Source organism: Aphelocoma coerulescens, assembly GCF_041296385.1.
Source record: "Aphelocoma coerulescens isolate FSJ_1873_10779 chromosome Z unlocalized genomic scaffold, UR_Acoe_1.0 ChrZ, whole genome shotgun sequence".
In the NCBI taxonomy this organism is placed as follows: Eukaryota; Metazoa; Chordata; class Aves; order Passeriformes; family Corvidae; genus Aphelocoma; species Aphelocoma coerulescens.
Genome location: NW_027184085.1, coordinates 14,881,782 through 14,899,849, shown reverse-complemented (window position 1 = coordinate 14,899,849; position 18,068 = coordinate 14,881,782). Strand labels below are relative to the sequence as shown.

Sequence of the window (18,068 nt, the reverse complement as noted above, 5' to 3'; positions counted from 1 at the left end):
TATTTTGAAAATCTGCGACTCCTACCTCAGCAAAGAAAACAGGAGAATGACTATAGAAGGTTCTGCATGAAGATGTCCATTATATAATTCAATGTCAATGTGAACAACTAGACAGGAGGAGTCTCTCTTCCTAGATCCTATGTTCTTTCTTTTTGATGGATGGACTTTTTATTCACACTGGCTTCATAAAGCTCCCTTGGGCTCTTATGGAGAGATCTCTTCACCTTCACCCACAGTAGTAGAACAGGAGAGGAAAAGGGACATGCAATGATTTTCACAATATACCTGATTACCTCAATAAAGGTATTTTTTTTTATATTAAAAAAAAAAAAAAGCAATAGAACAGGCCACAACAAACACATGGTTACAACAGTAAACAAGGCTACTTTTTCCATCATGGCATTAAGTTCACTCATCTATGTCACAAGGTGCATCAAAGATAAAAGGGCCCAATGTATTGCTTAATTCCCCTGTATGCTGGATACCATTATACACCATAAGCCTGAAAAAATCACAGAATCTTAGATATATTAAGGGTTGGAAAGGACTATAATGACCATCTAGTCCCAACCTCTCCTGTCATGTGCAGGGACACCTCCCACTAGATCAAGCTGCTCAAGGCTTAATCCAGCCTGGCCCTGAACACTTCCAGGACTGGGACACCCACAGCTTCCCTAGGCAACCTGTTCCACCACACTCATAGTAAAGAATTTATTCCTTATATCTAACCCAAATTTCCCCTCTTTCAGTTTATACCCATTACTCCTTGTCCTGTCACCCCCGTTCCTGACAGAGTCCCTCTCCAGCTTCCCTGTAGTCCCCCTTCAGATACTGGCAGGTTGCTATGAGGTCTCCACACAACCTTCTCATCTCCAGGCTGAACAGCCCCAGCTTTCTCAGCCCATCTTTTTACGGGAGGTGCTCCAGTCCTGTTGTCAGCTTTGTGACCTCCTCTGGACTTGCTGCAGCAGTTCCATGTCCCTCTTATGCTGGGGACACCAGGGCTGGACACAGTGCTCCAGGTGGGGTCTCAGCAGAGCAGAGGAGCAGAATCCCCTCCCTTGACCTGCTGGCCACTCTCATTTGGATGCAGCCCAGGATTCCCCTGGCTTTCCGGGCTGTGAGCACTCACTGCTGGCTTGTGGTGAGCTTTTCATCAGCCATCACACCCAAATCCTTCTCCACAGGGCTGCTCTCCATCACTTCTCTCCCCACCCTGTGGGTCTGTCTGGGATTGCTCCAATGCAGGTGAAGGACCTTGTACTTGGCCTTGAAGTCCATGAGGTTTGCTTGGTGCCACCTCTCAGCTCTGTCCAGGTCTCTGTGGATGGCATTCCTTCCCTCCAGCATTGTCTCAACCACTCCACACAGCTCAGTGTCATCAGCAAATTTGTTGAGGGTGCAGTCAATCCTGTCACTGTCAGAGGTGTGGAACAGTACTGGCCCCAGGACTGGCCCCTGAGGTCCAGAACTGACCCTACTTGTCACTGGTCTCTATGTGGACAGTAAGCTGTTGACCACGACTCTGTGTGTGGCCATCCAGACAGTTTGTTATTCCCCAAGTGGTCAATCCATCAATCCATGTCGCTCTAATTTACAGACAAGGATGGCCTGTAGGACAATGTGAAACTGCATAACCCCACACAGACAACATCAGTTGCTCTGTCCCTCTCCACCAAAGCTGTAGCCCCATCACCAAAGGTCACCAAATTTGCCAGGTAAGACTTTCCCTTTGTATACACAGCCAGGCTGGCTTTACAATGACGGATAAAGCAAATATTCTTGTTCCTCTTGTTTCAATGCAAGTTACGCAGGACCCTCACACCACTTAAAGAAGTGAATGCCATGCTTCCTTAATGTCAGCACCAGTACCTCTGTGGTCAGCTAAAGCCCTGAGAACCATCAAGCAGAATTCACTGTAGTTTTGTGTGTGCCTTGTGATAGATGAAATTACATACTGCCGAAAAAAATCTGGACCTAGTACAACCAAAGAATTTAATTTTCTCAAAGCTACCCATTATTTCAAGGAAATTAGCTTTTCAAATGAAATACTTACCTATGAACCAGCAGTAGTGAGGCACAGGCTGCTTTACAACAGTGACTTCTTTTTCTGAAACGTTTTCTCAACTGATATGGCCATCCTAATTAAAGCACCTCAGAGCTGGAAGATACCAGAGCTCATCACACAGTTCCACAAAAATAGTCTTTCTCACAGGCAAGCAGAGAGCCGTTTCTCCCCACCTCAGGCTGCAGTCCCTCCGTGCTGTACACGCTGTCCTGCAGCAGCAGAGCTGGCTGGTGTACAGCCAACCAGCAGTGACCATATCATGTAACAAGCACCTCTCCCATGCAGTGTTTGTTAGCACCACCCAGCACGAGCAGACCCAGAGGCTCACTGACGCTCTCCAAAGGTCAGAAATCACAGCTGAAAAGTGTAAAGCACTGTCTCACACACTCTTTCTGATCCTACCACAGAAACATTGCAGCTGTAAGATAAGCTCATTCACACGTGCTGGACTAGTAGGCTGGGACTATTTGGAACTAGCACCAGCTGGAAACCTTTCAGTTGCGTGTGTTGCAGTTGTATATGTGTGCCTCGATCAAAACCTCAAAACAGATTCTAGAAAAAGAGCAGTATTTCCCACTGCACCCTGCAAATCATTCGTTCGGGTAGCTCAACTCACCTAGTATATGCCCTAAACGAGCCAGGACTCAACCTGCAAGACCAAAGCTCCAGCATAAGCACATCTCAACGGGCTTCGGCTGTGTGTCCTATGAAATAGATGACTTGGTAGAGTCCTGACCAAGCTGTATTCTACTCTGTTACTTAACATCTGACTTAGTCCTTAGAGCTACTCTGTGTCTGAGTGCAAACTGTCACAGTCATTATGAAAGCTATGGTTTTCTTAGAGGTTTCTTTTTAAGTAAAAGTTCCACAGTGCTCCCCTGACATACTGTAACAGGCTCAGCCATAAAATGCAATCAAAACCCAAAGATACAGCAGCTTTTAATTGCTCTTCTCTTAATCCTCATATCAGATCTTCCTTCCTCTTGGCAGAATAGGTGAAGTTTGGTCCCAAAGTAATCGCACACAATCAGTCTTCTTCAACCCATGCAAAGCAAGGGACAAGAACCACCATCTAGAAGGAATCCTGCTTTGTTTTCACTCACTTTTTATAGCAACACATAAAGACATTAGCAATGCTACAAACCATCAAAACACCGAACAGTTCAAGCTCTTCTGGATGAAAACAATAAACAAGGCATTGCTCAGAAAATTATAAAGCAGGCTCATAATATGAGTCTTAAACAAACATAGTTTAATAAGCATTCCATAACAAATTCAAACAATATTTTCAGTCATACAATGAAGGAGAGCCCAATAGGTAGCACTAACATAACACACATAGGAAAAAGGCAAAAAAGGAAAACATGGAATGCAGCAGAAATCAGACTGCTTGCTGAACATTTGAGAGCAGCTGGGAAACAGGCGCATAAGGCAGAAACTGACTGCATCCTCATTTAACTGAGATAGCTGGAATACAATGTGCTGGTTCTTTCAGTCTGTTTCTTCTGTCCTACAGACTGTACTTCATGGTCAGACTATCCCCAAACTCCAGCAGGACTAAGGGAGTTGTTTGGCTATACCAACAAGGTTGTAGAGATAGACTGTGTAAGGATTAAAACCCAAAACTCTTGCATACTGGTCAGGCACAAAGATATCTGTTCACAGACCTAACACAGGTACAGTTTCTACCAACCAACAATGCATCCTAGAGATTTACTGCAATGTGGAGTTTTACTGATCCCATTTTGTCTTGAAGCAGCAAAAATTCAAATTCAATTTAAATGCTTGAATGCTGTAACATGATAGTTGTTATTAATAACCTCTTTCCAGCTTTTCCTCAGAGCTGTTGTCTGTTAACTACTGACAAACTTGTTTTGTACAAAATTACTGTTGTGCATCCAAAAGAATATTTCATGTTTGGACTGACCACTTACAAATGGAGCTTGAAGACCATAATGGATTTGTGACTATTTAAGCAGCTTTTGAAGTTTTAAATATTAATTATTTCCATCTCTGTTAATGTCCTACTCAAATGCAACTGATAATTCGTATTTATATTTTCATATATCACCTTTGTTCTAGGATTACAAGCAATAAGCTTATTAAGTGATCAGAGGCAGCAATCTGCTGCCTTAATGAGCACAAAGCCAGCAAAGCATCTTTGCCTTGCACATTCTGAGTTCAGTTTCACACATTATGAACCCATCCCCAGTAGTCACATAGAGGACGAGCAAGTCTAGCACTGTAATACACTAATGCTCTGAGTCTCACTAAATGGCTATAGAAAAGGAGAAACATAAATCATTCCAAACCAACAGAATGGGTGCTGTGTTTATTCTCTTAATGCAGAGAGATTAAAATTTTCTGCTACATTTACCAGAGTTTCATATCCTCTCACCAGCAATCATTGTGCAGAGTTCTTCATCTCCACCACCTCTCCAGTGTTCTCCATGCAGCCCTGTATGACCTTCCTCCACAGGATGACAATCCCACACAATGGATCCCTTCCACAAAACCTAACAGCTAGTTTGGACAAACAGCAGGACAAAAGACTATGCTGCAGACTGTGTCACTACAAACAGGAGTACCTTTGTAACTCTATAAAGCTGAACATAATTTAGTAGGTACGGGTGTTGGCATTGCAGTCAGTGGATCTCTTGGCAAGCCAAAAGACAAATATAAATGGTTTAAATCAGCATGGTAAGTATGACTAGCATGGCAGCTGGAGTTCTAAAACTCAGAAATGCTTGATTACTCATGTAGTCCTTCAGCTACTGAGTATATGGATAACAAAGTGGGGCAACATTACATCTGAAAAGTTACTCTGACTCAAGAGTCTGCACACAGGCATCCACCACTAATTGTGTTTTCCAGCACTTATTCCTTCAGTAAAAATAATTTTAATTGTCTTTTACACCCTCACAACATTGCTCATCTGAAATGCCCAGCAAACGGCAAGGTACATTATATTGTTCAAGTGAGATATTAAATTCCACCCTGTTGCAAGCCACCCTGCTACTGTGAAGCATTTCTGAAGTTTATAATACCTTATTAATAATGAAGAAAAGAACTAATTCTAGTGATTAAGGTATTTTCAATAGAATACATGCTTTCTAAAGGTCAATAAAATATGCGCTTAAATGTATTTTCAATTCATAACCCGCAGTACACGTGATATGGACAACATTCATCTCTGTCAGAAAACAGGCTTTACAGTTTTCTGGGAAAAATTGCTTCTCATACACTGAAAACCAGCTCTTTGGTAAGAAGATGCTTAAGAGAGGAAGCATCACCATCTCTCATGAACTAAAATGATGTGTAAACAAACACCCACCTCATATAAAGATTTAAACTGGGATTCATATACGGTAAGGGAAGATTTCCCTTGTGATAAACAATTTGAGCACAAAGTGTTCCTTCAAGTCCTGACATAAATCAGTTCCTGCCAAGCTAGTATCTCATTGCGTCAGCCTTTCGCCTTCGCCACAGTGAAGTAGCAGCCCTACTATCTCTCTCCCTGCTTTTCTCATACTGCCCTCTCCCCAGAATTACTACCTCAGGTTCAGTGGGCCTAGGAATTGTTTTTCCAACAGACAAATATTTGGTAAAAGGATAAGAAATACCCTTTATTTAAAAGAAACCTGACACTCTTGCTAACCTATCATTGAAGGGCTGCCATGTGGACTGAGTAGACTCATTATTACACTGCTGGTAACCTTGCCTTTTCTTACCCCACCAGCTTTATCCCCCCTTCTTGTTAGTCCTATAATTCTTACTTATTTGTAAGTAAGTATTGTATTTTTAATAGCATGAGATAAATACCAGCTTTGATAAAAAACAATTACTGCAGCAAAAGTTTAATTTAACAGGAGCAAGGCCTAGCTCCAGTTTATATAAGCACTTACAGACACGTACACACGTTCAGGCAAAAGAGACCCTGTGAGTGAAGGTTATACTCTGACAGTACTACTGTATACTCATACTTCCTCAGTCTCCAGTTCATGAAAAGGAAAGGTACCAACCTATAAACAGAAGATTTGTCTTCAGAGTTTTTGATCATTCCTTACTGGAAAAGGGCACAAGAAGTCATATACAGTATTACATGCTACTTCAGTTTGTAAAGATGTTTAGAACTGAGCTCTCTAAATTTCCCCAACACAGCCAGTGTGGCACAGACACTCATGCACTCTCTGGGAGCAGTGCTGTGGGCTGCACAGTGCTACAGGAATTAATACATCTACAAAGCCCTTGACTTTTTATACTTGAATGGTGCTACACTGTGCTGTGCAAATACATCAAGACCAGGAGAGGAAACAGCCCATGGTAATGAAAACAATGATTGACCATACTCAGAGGATTTCAAAATATTTGGTGGGTTTCTATGACTTCTCTATACATTAGTGTAAGTTTCAGCAGTTATGTATTTGATAGAAGTACCACTACCACTTACTGACAATGTTAGAAATTACTCCTGAGAAGGATGGCAAGCTGTCTTGTTTGGCAATCGTTTAGAACTATTAGACCACGTTAATGTAGTGAATTAACACGGCAAGTAGCAATTTTAGTAATGCAGGACTGAGATGTGGTAGAGATGAAAGACACCACATTCCTTTTCAAACAGCTCAAGCTGTCTGAGTAACTTTCAGTAACACATTTATCACTCAGAGCCACAAGACATCTCAATTGCCATGTACTTTAATCTCAGTACTTTAAATAACATATTTTAAAGAAACACCAGCATTTAAATAAATTTTACCAAATCTCCTTAAGTTGATTCTATGCCCAACTACATTTTCATTGCTGATGTGAGCAACCAAGTCCATGCTATAGTTAAGTGTCTTTCGGATTTAAGCTAAAAAGATCTTTACTTGACAAATAACTTCAATTTTTAATATCAGTAAATGCTTGCTTAAAGCATTAATTAAATGGGATCCAACTCAAGCAGTGGTCTACAGTTTTTTAATTGCTTCATTCTTATTTCTAACTTAATCATGACCAGAAAGTTGACCAGCTGTGGATCTTCTGTAGTTGCTACACAAAGAGAAAAGTGAAGCTGTGACTGAACACCATAAAGTTAATAATACACTATATTCTAAACAAAACCTACTGTACTGAAAAGATGAGTAACTAATTCACATCCTCTCACTTGCTCTCCAGCATTAGTCCCATGAGAGTTTGCAACAAGTTTTACTGAAGCCGTTACTATGATAAAGCACTAGTTACTGCTCTGCTATAGCCCGTCTGTTTGCACACTTCTGCCCAGAACGTTTGCAGTACTTGTTTTTTAAAACATTCTCTATTTTTTTTTTTAATCCTATGCAGTACGTACAACACGCCACACAACAAGAAACAAAATTATGGACGAATGGCATTTAAAAAAATTTAAAAGAGGGCGGAATTGCAGGGATTGTATAAACTGGAATAAACCATACAGAAGAAAAATTCTGATTAGGTCTATTACAGCAGGAAGATTGTGACGCTGGCAGCTAAACGACGAGTCTTGCTCTGCTTTTTAAACCCAAGTCCACACAGAAAAGAAGGTTTCTCTGAAGAAAACTTTCTCCAGATCTTCGAGGCCAAGCTTCTCTTCCCCGTCACCCCCTCCATCACCCACCGCACGCGACGTGACAAGAATTCTCGCCCCTCGCCCGCCGTCCCAGCCCCAGTCAGGGTTGACGCCGCGGTCCCGGCCCGGCTCCGGCGCCGCGCTGCCCACACCAGCGGGACACGCCGGGCGGCCCCGCTCTCGGAGCAGCTCCGACACCGTCCGGGACCGCGGGGCAAGCTCGCAGACCTCCGCCAACCCCGGGCGAGAGCCGGGCGAGGTGAGGCGAAGCCGGGCAGGAGCCGGACCCCAGCCCGCCGCCGCCGGGGGCGGGGAAGCCGCTGCGCGGCCGGCGGGAGGCGGGAGGCGGCCGGCGGGGAGCGGCGGGGAGCCGCCGCCCGGTACTCACCGACTCGCTCGGAAACTTCCCCCAAGTTTCGGCGGCGCGGCGGGCGGCAGCGGGCGTGCCCCACCTCGGTGGGCACCGGCACCATGGGAACGCCTTAGCGAGCGGCCGCCGCGGCCGGCCCCAACTTCTGGGGCGGCAGCGACCGGCAAAAAACGCGAGCGAGAGCGGCGGGGCGGCGGGCTGAGCCCGCACTCCTCCCGCGGGGCGGGGCGGGGCAGGCGGAGAGCGGAGCGGAGGGAGGGAGGTCAGCGCGGAGCGGGGGGCGGCGGCGGGGGGCGCTCCCCAACACCCCTCTGCACACCCTGTCCCCCAGCGGCGGCAGGGCTGGCACTCGCTTCGCCCGCCGCAGTCCTCTCCGCGCCTGTCCTGCCCTGCCGGGGCGCGGGGCACTGAGCGGCCACTGCCGCGTGCTCCTCCTTCTCCTTCACCCCGGCAGCTGCCGACCCGGCCGCCGCGGGGAGGGGGTCAGACCGGGGCCGGGCAGCGTGTCTGGCGGGGTGGGGCGGCTCGGCGCGTCCCGCGGATCGCTGCCGCGCGGCCCGAGCCCCGGCCGGTGCCGGCACTTTGGCTGCGCCGCGGGGCTCCGTCTAGGGGGGGACGGCGGCTACTGCAGCGCACATCCCGGCCGGACGGGCGGGAGCGCGGCCCCGGCGCCAGCTCAGCGCTGCGGGCTCAGTCCCACCAGCGATGGCTACCGGCGCCGAGCCCCGGCCTCCTGGCCCGGCCTGCAGCAGGGGCTCAGCAGGGCTGGCGATCGCGTTCGTGCTCAGGAAGGCGACGAACACTATTTTAGGTTGAAGGGGGTGTCAGCGTGCCAGGGGCCCGTGAAGTGAAGTGGTCTTGCACTGATGAAAGGATGATGGCACCTTCCGCGACCAGGTGTGTGGCAGTGCACACGCAGGGATGAGTAGTGTGAGTGTAGACAGGTGCTACAGCAAAAGAGAGAGCGGGTGCTAGGGATTGTCTTAAAACAATACAAGATTTCTCTTTGAGAAACAGTCTAGGAAAGAAAACATTCAAAAAGAGCGTAGTGTCATCAGTTTATTTAGCTATCATTTGCGTTGACAAAGTACCAGAGATAGACCCACATGTGCAAAGGTGACCTCGGCAGTGACACATTGATCTTTTAGGCCCTTGCGGGCCCCCTGTCCTATGTGTGTCCTCCACCTTCAAAATGGCTCAGCATCTGGCTTCCTTGTAAAACAAAGGTGGGACAAGAGCCACACAGGTCAGTGTTGTAAGAGTTTCACAATCATTCAGTAAGTCACAAAGTTCCCTGTGAAATTAACTGGGAAGAGAATTGTATCTCGTCCAAGCTTTCTCCTGTGGTTTGGCGAACAGGAATAGCAGTGCCAGCATATGGAAGTATTTTGTCTGTAATGACTGGGAACAATGCAGCTCCTGGCACCTCTGGCTACTCAGGTTGGTGCTGCCCTTCCCTTGCTATTGAACCAGGTGCTCCCAGACTGGGAGCTGCTTGGCTTAGGAAGCTGGGGTTCCTCAAAAACTGACCTGCAAGCAGCAAGTGATCTGCCCTCAACTGGGCTGGTGATCCAGGCTTGCTCTGCCTAGAACAAAGTGTTCCAGGGGGGTAAAAGCGTGTACCAGGGGTAAGATGGACTGTAAGATGCGACCACATCAATTTCCAATTGACTTAAGAGAATTAAAGTCTGACATGTTAATAAGTACACGACTTATTAACACTGTATCACTGAGGTTTTAAACTAAGGGCACACAGATTCACCTTTCTTATTCCTGCACAAGAACCATCTCCTGCCTTTTCCTCATCCAAAATCACAGAATTTTTTTAACAGTATCAAGCAATACCATAGTATTTGCATTAATACAGATGCAAAGGACATTAAGTTCCAGTTCTTACTGGTCAAGGGATTCACACCCAATTCTCTTGGGAGATGCCTCTGCTGCCAGACTAGTGGTTGTTATCCAGGCCTTTCATTCTTACCTCTTGTACTGAAGCTATGGCAAAGCATGATTAATAAGTCATTGTGTTAGAAATTGCAACCACAAGTCTGATACTGGCCCTGTAGTTCTGTGGTTGAAGCACTGTGTTAAAAGAGGAAGATTCCAGGTCCAGAGATATTTATGGGGTTTGTTTAATACAACATTCCTATAACATAATAACACCTGAGACTATGACAAACAGTTTACATTAACCAAGTAGCAGTGAGAGCTGAGCATGTAAAATACCACATAGATAAACCAGAGAAAAAAATTTACTGCTCCATCATAATATGTACAAATAAACTTGGATAATAATAAATCCATAGATTTAGTATATATTCTAGGTTTATATCTGCCTGGACTTTCTCTACACTAGATAAAGTTTTTTATTTCTTCACATGATAACTAGTTTAGTTTCATGAGGACTGATGTCAAACACAGTACACTGCCAACAAGACCAGATTTAGGCAAAAGCAGCCAAAGTAATTTTCAATCAGAAAGCTTGTGAGGGTGTGGGTGGGGCTGGAAAGACAGGAGACAGATAAGAGTGGAGTTTCTACATTGTCTACAGCTGGCCTTGGATCTGTGAAAGCACAAGGCTGTGTGTAACTTGTGTGTATGACAAATACTTTGAATTTTCTTAATCATTCAAATAAAAATAAATTGCATAATAAATGGTCAGTGGTCTTTTGGCTTCTCTCATTAAAAAAAAAAAGGCCTGTCTTTTAATAACAATTATTCTCAGTTTCTTTGGAGGATTTCAGGGGATATTACATTTATTCTGTACTGATAGTAGTAGTTTAATCACACAGAGAAATTAGCTTTAAAGTATCCAAGACTGGCATCTTATGAAGCACGAATCTTAAATGTAGCTCAGCAACAATATAGAAATAGCCTGTATTTTTTATACATCTGTTAGGAAACATCAACCTTTAAAACTATGTATCGTTTCATCTATGCCCATGTCCTTCACTTTTTCATTTATGCTGCATTACCACTCTTCCAGATTCTGTCCAATCTCCTTAAAAAGACTGAAAAAGACTGTCCTGGCTTGAGGACACTCAGTAAAGATACCTGAATTCTGACCATTTGTTCTGACATAATATCCAGGGATGCCTACACCTACCCTTTCTCTGTACATTCAGTTGCTGCTTCATGCCTTTCCAAACAGTGTAGTTAAAGTCCAATCCTTCCTGAGCATGATGCTCTGGAACCAAGTGCTGAAGACAAAATCATGTCTGAGTCTGGTTATGCTCACTGTTTACATTAGTGTATAATGCAGTGTTTATCAACAGGATGTCAAATAGGATTCCAATGCTCAGTCCCTGATAATTCATCTGAAAGAGGTTCCTTCACTGTTGAGTGTCTAAAGCAAGTGCTGATTGTAATTTCTTCCAGACTTACTGTGAGTGCCTACCATAAGCACTGACTAAAATCCGAGCTTTTGCGACATAAAGGTAGCTGTGTTGGTAAAGTCTGTCAGCCAAACTCCCGTAGCTTGATTTAGCAGGCAGTAGCTGCCTATAGTCAGCAAAAGCAGAGTTCATTTATTTATTTCTCTATCAATATAATGAGGTACACATGCAAGGTCCATGCTAGAAAAAAAGGGTTTTCTTTGCCTGGCAGAGTTTATATTGAAAGGAAATACAGTGACATTTTGTTGTTGGGCTTTTTGCTAATACAATAGTGCAAAATGCACTCTTAATTGATACTGTTTTACCTGCAGAGCTTTTAAATGAGGCCTGAAAATGTAGTTTAGTCTGAGTAGTTTAAAATTCCCTGTGGTTTGAGGTTAAAATGAGCATGGATATGTTTCTCTTGAGTGAAAAACTACTTATGCTAATTACAAAAAGAGTTTTTATTTTTCAAAACTGCATGAAAATCTTCAGGAAACAGATGAAATCAAGATATTGTTCATATTATGCATTCATAACTGCATTTTAAATCTAACATCTTAATTTCTTGGCTTCTTGTTTGACACAATCATAAACACAGAAAGTCCACAGCTTGGAAAGGATCTCAGGAGCTCCCCAGTCCAACCTCCAGCTCAATACAGGATCAGTGAAGAGAGCAAATCTTGCTGGGTTTTACCCAGATCGGTTTCAAACACTTTCAAGTATGGAGGCTGCATAGCATCTGGGGACAACCTGCTCCACTGCTGCACTGTCCTATGGGGCAAGGGGTTTCCTTTCTTCTCCTCTCTGAACTTCCCAGTTCTCATTATGCCCATTGTCTCTCCTTTGTGCACCATGCACTGCTGTGGAGAGCCTGGCTCTGTCTTCTCAATGCCCTACTTGTAGCAAGGGGAAGGCTGCTCTGAGGTGCCACCAAAGCCTCCCCTTCTCATTGCTGAAACAGCCTTGTCCCTCAACATCCTTTTGAGGGGCTCATGCTCCAGCTCCTGAGCTGAGTATCCTGGTAGCGCTTCACTGGGTCACTCCAGTTTGGCAATATCTCTCTGTACCACTTCATGGGCTTCTTTCTCCCCAGGGCAGGATTTTGCACTTGTCCTGGCAGAATTTCTCGCAGTTCACATCAGCCCTCTTGCCCAGCCTGTCCAGGTCCTGCTGTGAGACAGCCCTGCCCTTGAGCATATTGACCCTCCAGTTTGGTGTTATCTGCAAACTGGTCAAGAGTACATGGTACCTCCTCCAGGTAATTGATGCAAATATTAAACAGGACAGATATAAGTTACTGGCCCCCAAGCACAGCGACTATGAATCCATCGTTTTTAGTAATACAGCACATCTTTTTCCAATTAATCTCCACTGATTTTATCTAAATGGTAATAAAAAATGGGCGATGTTAAAGGAAAATGTTGGTCTTTTAGAAATGAGAAAATGATTCAGATTATGTGTTTCCCTCTTTATGTCATGCTTTTAGAAAACTTAAGGGGAAAGAAAGTCCACTGAGTGTGTGAAACTTAGGTGATAACCTTTATGGAGAGTAAATCAATCTTTTAGGCATTTACTGTGTTTTCCATCAAGATATTTGTTTATAGGATGATAGCAAGTAAAAATTCTATGCAGGGGGAAGTCAATTCTTCTTCTTGCCTCCCTTCACCTTCCTAATATTCGTTATTCATATAAGGAATAAAGAATAGCATAGCTGAAAGAAGAGAAGCTCTCTTTTAATCTAAATTTCCATCATAAGTAGAATTGCAGGAAAAAAGTACCACGACACACGATTGCCTGCCACGAAAAGAAACCACACTAATAAAATGCATATTCCAACCATGATCAGACTTGTACCGAGAGCTGGGAATGCACAGCGCTTGCTGTATGTAAAAGTAAAAACAATATTTAATAGCAGCTCTGTTCTCAGCCTCTGAATATGTGGAAAAATCTAGTTTGTGGGTTGTCTGGGTTGCTTCCTTTAAAGCTACAGAGCAAAGCTTCCCCAAATACTTTATATGAAAGCAGAATGATTACCAAACCAATAAATATCTGTGGAAGCAGAGAATTTTCTCTAAGGAACTAATCTTCAAGGAATCAATGTGAACATGCATGCAGGATAAGAAGGCACAGGCAAAGCAAGGAGGGAAAAAATGAAGAAACACTGCCACAGCCTGAGGTCTCTTGCTCTCTCTTTCTCTTGTTTCTAAGTCATCCATCATGTCATTATCTACAGCTAATATAAAACAAAGACCTATCTGGCCATGTAATGAATACAATGACTTTCTGGTTCTCTGGGAAAGGTGTAAATTGTGGTATTTTGCTGTCTCTTTTTTCTGAAGAAGGGAGATGGAGGAGTGTAGAAATGAAGGTTTTACTTCAACTGATTAATTCACTGGTCTTTTTTTTTAATGCAAGAAATATCAAAGCTGATGTCCTGGCCTCTTTCTAGCTCTACACAAGTTGTTCTGTATCCTAGATGTTATGCTATCCAGAAGAACTTCTCCAAATGAACAGTGAAAAACATCAATGAATTTTATAGTATGTATATGTGTATACATATATTTTTAAGGTATATATATGTGTGTGTGTATATATATTATTTTATGAATGTGTTACTGTTGCCGTCTGGATCTTAACTGAATCCTATCCTCTCAGCCTGTCAAGGGTTTATTGAAGACTGTGACTAGGCACATATTGCAAAGCTGGAATCCAGATCCTGAGACCACTTCCTGCACCTATGTGTCCACATTGTCCTCCATTTCATTCCACCAATAGGACAAGTTGTCTGGTGAAGCTTCTGCCTACGATGCTATTGTCTAAAGTGTCCCAAAGGTTTAGACACTTTAAACAAGGCTACTTGGTTGTTTTCCAAGTGTTTGGTTTGAATCCCTAAATTCTAACACGTTATAGACCTAACCCATTCACTTCTCTAAGTATTTTACATTTTATTTCTCAGAGCATGTATTCATTGTCTACCCATGTTTCATGAGTATTTTTCTGCAATTTTTGCTACATATTCTTGCTCTCCACCTCAAGTTCTTTTGTCTCTTGGATTTAGGTGGAAAGTAGAACACAGAAGCTGGAACAGACACCATGCTTGATTATTTGTGTACTTAAATTCACTTTACGCTGAAACAGTAGTGCTACCATGCAAAAGACAACAGACAATTATTTGGTCAAGGTCACAGTGTATAAAGGATGATACTTAAATTTCTTGGTAGTCAAAGAGTGTAAACAAAGCCAGACAGTAACTTTGTTTGTTGTTTTCATAAGTCTGCTAGTTCCAGGAACAGCAGCATCCTTTAATTTATGATTCAGCTTAAGGTCTCTAGTTGACAGATGTGATGTTTGTGACAACAAGGGATTTGAAATGGATGGACTGATAAAATACGTGCTGTTGCCATCTCTACATATCAGGTGTTCTTCTGTTCAAGACAACATTAACCTTTTTCTGACGAGCTTGGGTTTTTACAACAATTCACCATTTTGAGAAAATTATAATATCAGTAGAGGAAAATCTGACTTGTATTATTTTGTCCTTCAAATACAGGGCAGTTTCTTTCAAAGCAGAACATTTTTATGTACATGGAAGTTCTTAAAATGATGGCAGGTATCATTTTGACTCTTCAGAAAGACTGTGTTTGCTCACGTGCTTCCCAGTTCTACTATCATCCATCTAATCGGGTGTAAAAATCAGACCCACAAGTCTGTAGTTTCCTGGTTTCCCTTCTAGAGCCTTTTCTTTTTTGCAGATGAGATTACACTGATTATTCTCCTGTCAGTAACCTTAATGGAGCCATAACCACCTTATAGTCAAAATACAGATCTCTGGATCCTTTTTGTTCTAACGTGAAGAGTACTTCTCCTCCATGAGATTCTCCCATGGACTTTCCAATCCATTCATAGAAAGTGTTTTGGCTGTCTATCCACACAATCTGTGGTCCTCTCGCCCTCAATCACTACCTGAGTGAAATTACTGCATACGATTATTTCAAACTCGTCATCCTGCATGCTTGTACTTTGATGATTCTTAATGTTCATAACTGTACTGATGGCAGCAGCGACTCAAGTCAGCTGACACAGAAATGGCCTCAAGAGTCATCCAGTTTGGCATGTCTCCAGCCTTTCTGGTTAACGGAGTTACATAACAATATTTTAGCTTGGATGAAAGCCGTGCAATGCATAGCTTATATCTTGGGAAGGCCAAAGAGCAGGAGTCCTGTGAACAACAGTGTTCTTACACAACTCCTGAGCTCCATCATGGGATGTGGGGCAAGCTAAATATAAAGCTGGGTTCCAGAAAAATAGGTGACTTCACTCTAAACAGGATCTGATGACTACTTCTTTTCATCGATGGAGACTCAAATTGAGCTGTAGCTCCTACACCAGAACAGCCCACCTGCTCATCATGTGCTTGACATGCTTGACATGTCATTATTTTGACATGGTAACCACATTTGAATTACTGAGAAGCCAAATACAGCCAAAAGCAATGAGTTAGATACTCATGGTGTAGTTCATTCATGTATCCCAAAGCAGGATTTACTGCCCTTTCCTAATTCTTGGTATTTTCTTGACTAGCTTTATAAATATCTCAGTGGCAAAGACCCCCTTGACTACTAAAGCCACCTGTGTCAGATATTCACGAGTTTATTATTAGAATGCTTTCCATAACGCCTAATTCTTTTTTTTTTGCTACAATTTAAATTCAAGAATTCTTCTATCCCCTTTGAAATTGGTGATCAGGTTATTCTCTTCTGTGTTTGAAAATAATTGCCATGTACTCGATAGTTTTTCCTTTGTCTTAGGCCAAAAAATCTCTATTTTTAAAATCTTTCATCATAGATCACATTCTCTTTGCTTCTAATCATATGCAATGTTTTGGGCATTCTCCAGTTGCCCCACATCTTTTCCTAAGTAAAATGCCCCAAAGGGACCCAGTTCTCTACATGACATTCTAATAGTGCTCAGAAGAGAAAGGCTTGAAGGCTATACTGCTATTTATAAACCAGAGCATTAAATTTGATTATTTCCACCTAAGTGCAGTACCTCATGTAAAATTTCATCCATTTTTCATTCCACCACTGCAATTTCTCAAGTTAATTCTGAAACTGAATTATGTCTTCCAACACATTCATATTTGCACTTTTTTTCGACTTTGTCTCATCTCCAAGCTTATTAAGAGTGTTATCCAGATTGTTAAGAAAAGGTTGAATAAAGTCAGAACAAAGAAAATCCTGTAATTTTGTGATATGACAGTATCAATAGAAAGAAAATGGGCCAAAAAGATATGCATTAGCAAATTAGTTTTTATGCTATTACTTTTCATTTAAAGGATTTACAAAGAGTTTAATTGATTAGATATGCTTTGGATTTGGTTCTTGGGTTTTTTTCTCTGAGTTAAAGTGAGGTAGATTAGTTTATTATTTCCAGCCTCCTCTTCCTCTGCTTCCTTCCCTCTCATTATATAAGGCAGCTTTTATTTTTTGTCCTTTCCCAGACTGAAATCTTTTAGCTGTTTTTGATAGATTCTAAAGTAATTGCTAATCTGAAGAATTCACCTCATTCGTAAACTATCCCAGGCCAAAGTCTGTCTGGTCTGGCTAACTTGAGACTATTCCATAATGCCTTCCTGTCATATTTCCTCCCTGTTTTACAGTAAGTACTTAACATTTTTTCATTAATATTAATTAATGCTAGTGAGGTGTCTGCAGCTTTTTTTGTCACATGCAAAAAAAGGTTTAAAGTATTCCAGTCTTCTTGGGATCATCAGTTATGTCATTTCCTTGCCTCCAGTCTAACAAATAGGCAGGAAAAACAACCGTAATTTTCTTTCTTCTTTGTTATTTTTAATGCACATTTGCTTTTGAAGTGTTGTCTAGAGCTATGTTTGGTTTATGCCTTAGTTTTCTGATTGGATCTTACACATGTGCTGTTATTTTATATGTTTTACAATTTGATCTGATTTCCACTTTTCAGATGGAACTTTGTGAGTTTGAGATAAAGGGAAAGTTCCTGGCTTACCTAAACTAATCTCTCTCTCAATACTTTTCCCTTCTGATAAGAATAGCTTATGTTTTCTGCTACAACTTAGTTACTTTTTCCTTTGACTTTTTTATTGACTTGACTTGGTGAAAGATGCCTACTTCACGTCCATGATTTTTTCCTGTTTCTCTATTTTCTTCCTTAAGATTGTATACTCTGTAATTTCAGTCACTGTCTCCAAGTCAGCTTTCATCATTCTTTTCTCAAGCAGCTACTTTTCACTGGTGAGAAACACACCCAGAAGAGCCTCTCTTCCCTCTGTTTTTAACACAGAAATGGAAATGGTGACCAATGCTTTTCAGTATAGAGCTTGCTAATTGATCTATTCCTGATGTTTCCTGTCCTACCCATTCTTCGCATAGTTAAACTCTCTCTTGTGGCTCTCTGTTTCTGTGCATTGGGTGTTGAATGATTTGTTGTGTTATTCATGATAAAGGCTTCCACTACATATTCTCTATTCATGTGTGTCTCGGTTTTGGAGACAAAACTAAAGGAGGAAACACTTCGAAGGGGAAAGGGTCTCCCCTTTTCCTCCACCAAAAAGACAAGTGGGTCACAAGAAGTGAAAGTGGAAAAAAACCAAACTGTTTATTAACACCAAAAAAACCCCAGGGTGGAACAGGGGGGAAAAAAACCTCAAAA

The 18,068-nt window shown here is 42.4% G+C and overlaps 1 protein-coding gene across 4 annotated transcripts in view; it reads right to left on the bottom strand.

The window, feature by feature from the left end:
- The window catches only part of GHR (growth hormone receptor), a 149,422-nt gene that overhangs the window by 109,613 nt on the left and 21,741 nt on the right, over positions 1-18,068 (bottom strand). Inside the window, exon 1 of one of the 4 annotated variants that reach the window (XM_069002444.1) lies at positions 8,023-8,239. The exons of 1 other annotated variant lie outside the window; for it this stretch is intronic. The gene's annotated coding sequence lies outside the window, so the exon portion shown is untranslated. Of the gene's footprint in view, positions 1-2,056; positions 2,076-8,022; positions 8,240-18,068 lie in introns of those variants that run through there. 2 more of the 4 variants (XM_069002441.1, XM_069002443.1) reach the window with 2 other exon arrangements.